Source organism: Hibiscus syriacus, unplaced genomic scaffold, assembly GCF_006381635.1.
Source record: "Hibiscus syriacus cultivar Baekdansim isolate YM2019G1 unplaced genomic scaffold, ASM638163v2 tig00112281_pilon, whole genome shotgun sequence".
Classification (NCBI taxonomy): Eukaryota; Viridiplantae; Streptophyta; class Magnoliopsida; order Malvales; family Malvaceae; genus Hibiscus; species Hibiscus syriacus.
This window is the reverse complement of record NW_024063292.1, coordinates 123985-129012: the sequence shown is the minus strand read 5'-3', so window position 1 is coordinate 129012 and position 5028 is coordinate 123985. Positions and strand designations below refer to the sequence as shown.

Sequence of the window (5028 nt, the reverse complement as noted above, 5' to 3'; positions counted from 1 at the left end):
CTAACTAAATTTTTATAATTAATATTATATTTTTATCATTTTATATTTTATATATTCCTAAATAAAATAACTAAAAGATATAAAATTAAAGCAAACTACATAATCAATAAACCTATCCATCAAAATATATTTTCTAAGGACTTTAGATTTTATAGAAAATATCATATCATTTTTAAATTTCCCAAAAGGTAGGTATTAATGAAAATAATTAACCCTGGTCCTTATTTGCTCAGTTTCTAGTTGTACATGAATTAAATAGTTGAAGGACTAGGTTTCTCAAGAAAGGGAAAACAAGTAAACAGTATTAATACGACAACGTTTCTGTGCATTCAACCAAATCGGAGAAACACGTGGCGGAATGTGAATGACGAACGATGAGAAACTGTATTACAAGTAGCCGTAGATGGTCGCTGGACACGAAGGATCTCTCTCTCTCTCTCTATATATTTTTCTCCGGTTTCAAACCTCGCTTTCTCAGCTGGGAAAACAACAATCTCCGTCAATCTCAAGTAGAATAAGAACAGAAAGATGGGAACATTGGGGAAAGCTATCTACACCGTTGGATTCTGGATCCGAGAAACCGGCCAAGCCCTCAATCGCCTTGGTTGTCGCCTCCAAGGCAACTACTATTTCCAAGAACAACGTGAGTGTTCTACAACCCTAATCCTCCCTCTTTCAATTTCATATTTTGATCCATCTTTTAACGGATCTGTGATTCGTTTTGGAATGCGATTATGTAATTCAAAACTTAAACAACATTTCTTAAATCAAAATAGGCGTAGATTAAAGTTCAGTTGTCTGGATTTGGTTTTTGTTTTAGTTTCGAGGCATCGGACGTTGATGAACATATTTGACAAAGCCCCGGTTGTTGATAGAGATGCCTTTGTAGCACCTAGCGCTTCCGTCATCGGCGATGTTCAGGTCGGACGGGGTTCTTCTATCTGGTATGGATGTTTTGAGAGGTAAGCAGGAGGAGTGGCTAACGCCATTTATTTTTTAAATTATCTCGCTTTTGTTTTTATGGAAGTTTAGGGTTTAAGGATGTGGTTGTTACTTTGTATCAATAATTAATTTAATACCTGAAACCAAGGTTCGGAATCATGCTTACAATCATTAGTCTTAGGAAGATGAAGGTAAGGATGTTGTTTGTTACTTTGTACTAAGCATTCACCAAATGTGTTTGGTATATAATCATAAATTGCATATCTCGTCTCAAAGGAACATTTTTACAACCAAGATCCATGATGGCAATTTAGAACACTTCTGATTTTTTATAAGTGGAAGCAATTATGTAGTTAGGCTAAAGAATTTGTTTTAGGGGATGAAATGATACCCACGATATTAACGACTGTAAGGAATGTATTTGTATGATATGATGATCTTAGTTCTTGGTGCTTTTCTTAACATTATGGCATCTTATTGCATTTTGTGGTGCGACAAAACTAAGAATTTTTTAATGAGGGAGCTGGGGTTAGAAACTTGTAAAGAACTATATTCTGTATGATTTATGGGCAAAATAGCAAAGTTCATCTATTGTTTTTCTTTTTTTACTAAAGTGGCATAAGCTGTAAGCCTGTAATTCATGCTGGATTGTGTTACTTTTATGACAAATAAAAATATGAATCTCATATAATAATGATTATCTAGCTCTTAAAGTGATAAGAAACTTCAAAAATTCATGATCCATCCATTTTATGGTGTTTCTATTAAAAATTGGGATTGAAGTAAAACTTCTCAGCTTGTATCTTTTGTAACTTGAATTACTCTCTCCCTCCCTCTCTGTCCTCCCTCTCTCTTATCTCTGTGTGTTGTGCCATGCTATAACTCCATCCTCGATTTCTTTTCTGAATCGACTTCTGATGTATGTAGGTGATGTCAATAGCATCAGTATTGGGCCTGGAACAAATATCCAAGATAACTCCCTTGTTCATGTTGCAAAATCTAACTTAAGTGGGAAGGTTTTACCAACTATTATTGGAAGTAATGTTACTGTTGGTGAGTGACCCATCCTTAAAAGTAGCCCTTGTCTGTGGTTTTAATATCATGAAAAAAAAGTAATCACTGATTGAAACTGGGCAGGTCATAGTGCTGTTTTACATGGATGTACTGTTGAGGATGAAGCATTTGTTGGTATGGGGGCTACCCTATTAGATGGTGTTTATGTTGAGAAGCATGCCATGGTTGCTGCTGGAGCTCTTGTGAGGCAGAACACAAGGATCCCATGCAGAGAGGTCTATAGACACTTTTTAACTGACATTTGGGTGTCATTATTTCTTTAAATCATATATATATTCTATTTAATATCATAACTTTATTATTAGTTCTCAGATGCAAATCTTTTTAGCATAAAGAAACATGAAATAGGTAAAATAGATATGATAGTAGTAGTAATATTCTATTTATTATCATAACTTTGTTATTTGTTCTTAGATGCAGATCTTTATAGTTAAAGAAACATGAAATAGGTAAAATAGAGATGATAGTAGTAGTACTGAAGTCAGCATTGAGCAGTATACGATTCTTTTGCTAAAAACTAGAGATTGTAGTCGTAACTGGTATTGTTTATACTTTTCCGAAAATGGAAGCATGGCCCATCCTGCATTTCTCATATGAGATGAATGTCGAGGGAGAGGAAACTTGCCACTGCCTAGGTCTGACAAGAAACCTTGGTGGTGGTTTTGCTAATGGTCCTCTTGAAGTTAAATATAATAGATTAACACAAGGGGAATGAATTGATCCAACTTTTTAGCTCAAAAAGTATCTTATAAATAATTTCTAAATTTGCCAACGTATATTTTCGTATACTATTGCAGGTTTGGGGAGGTAACCCAGCCAGGTTCCTGAGAAAGCTAACAGAAGAAGAGATGGCCTTCATTTCCCAGTCAGCCGTAAATTATACCAATTTGGCACAAGTTCATGCAGCTGAAAATGCAAAGGGCTTTGATGAAATCGAGTTAGAGACGATGCTCCGCAAGAAATTTGCACGTCATGACGAGGAATACGATTCGATGCTTGGGGTTGTTCGTGAGACACCTCCTGAGCTTATCCTTCCCGATAACATTATGCCTGATAAAGTGCCGAAAACTGCTTAGGAGATCCAATGTCACCTGGGATTTATAGAGAGGCTGCATTTCAGTCTCAATAATTTTGGTGGGCCTGGCTGAGGTGCACAGTCATCCGGCTAACCTTATCGTTGTTTTCAGTTTATAGAAGTTGAATTTCATTTTGCGAACAAATGGATGTTGAAGTCATCCATGGTGGTGTGTTATGTATTTGTAATTGAGCTATGTTGCTTTGATTGATTATGTTTACCGGCAATAAGAATGTGCAAACTGTTGTTGCCAATTATGGTGCAAGCTGGAAACTAGAAATTTCATGTTTCTTTCAACGGAAGGAAATAAGAAGAAAGCAATACATCTCTAATGCCGCCGTCAAAAGACAATTATATATTCTACAGAGATTTTTTGCTCTTTATTAAGGTGTCAAAAGACAGTCATGCGGATGGATCTGTCAATCTCGATTTGTCAATTTGAACTCAACAATCTAAATTTGTCACGACTGATTTTGAGTTCGAAAAAGAAGAAAATATGGAAATGGATGGCCAACTCCTAAAACATCAAAGAAACACATCATGTGGGACCAGACATAAATACATGTACTGTGCACTGTATTTTGTTTCTTCACTGAGCAATTTTCAGCCGTATAATAATATAGTTTCCCACTCTTCTTCCACATCATTCTATTAAATGGAATAAGTAAAATTTGAACCTTCAATTCCAATCTTTTCCCACCGGGAAAACAATGGTTGAACCAAATTATTGCCCACTTGAATGGTGAGATTTTTTTTTTCATCTTTCTATACCTCTATGGATCAGATGACTTCATGTTAGGCTGGTTATTAAAATTTGGGCTTAAAAAGTTTTTAACCTCCAATTTTCTTTTTAAAAGCAATTCAACTTCTCTAAAAAATCATGCTCAATTAAAACTTAAACTTGATTAATCTAGAACTAAAAGCTCAATTAATTTAATCCAGAAATGAAATGGATCAATGAGAGATGAACAACGACAGAAATGAAATAGATTAGGGCAATGTATAAACAAGAACAAATAAAGGAGGAAAATATAAGCCATAGGTCTCAAGACTTTCTAGACCACTACATATAATTTTATAGGTAAAGTACACAAATGGTCCTTTGGCTATAGGACGCTACTTCATTGAGTTCATCGACTAGTAAAAGTTAGAAAATAGTCTCTGACTGGAGGGTGTTGCTTTGTCGAGTCCATCGACTATTAAAAATTATAAAATGATCATTCATATGTTCTAAACCCGTCATTTTCTATTAAAATTTGATGTCAGTCTAAGCTGGACGTTAACTTGTTAACTGAGATATAATAGTTGTTTGAGATTTTGATATCATATTCCATCATATCACAGTCAACATGTGACAATTTTGTAACTTTTAATAGCCGATGACTCAACAAAACAATGTCCTATAGTCAAGGGATCATTTTGTAACTTTTAATAGTTGAAGAACTTAACAAAGCAATTTCTTATACTTGAGGGACCATTTGTGTACTTTACCCTAATTTTGTATAGCCTAATAAACTCTAGCAAATTGACACTCTTAGTTGAATCCATTTAAGGAAAATTGAACTGAAATATAATTAACTCAATAAATATCTACTAACAACCTAATTAAAATAGTTTAAGTTACAATAAAATTACAACAAACCCAACGGCTTCATACCATAGGTTTGGTTACAAAACAATGTTATTTGCTAAATTTATAAAGATGTAATTTTAAGAAAAAAAATAATTGAATGATTAAATAAGTAGTTTTTTTCCTTTCTAAATAATAAATAAGAAGTCCTTTTTCGTCATTTCATAATATCCTTTCCTCATAGCTTATTTTTAATATTTCCTTTTCCGTCGTTCTCCTCCACTCTTCAGTCTGCCTCTCTTGTAATATATATATTGCTCAGAAGTAAACAACTTTCTCAGTGAGAAACCTCGAAACTCTCATTTTC

At 34.2% G+C, this 5028-nt stretch overlaps 1 pseudogene; it reads left to right on the top strand.

Annotated features, from left to right (window-relative positions):
* The first annotated feature begins 440 nt into the window (after window positions 1-440).
* LOC120177031 lies at window positions 441-3345 on the top strand (annotated as a pseudogene).
* The last annotated feature ends 1683 nt before the right edge of the window (window positions 3346-5028 follow it).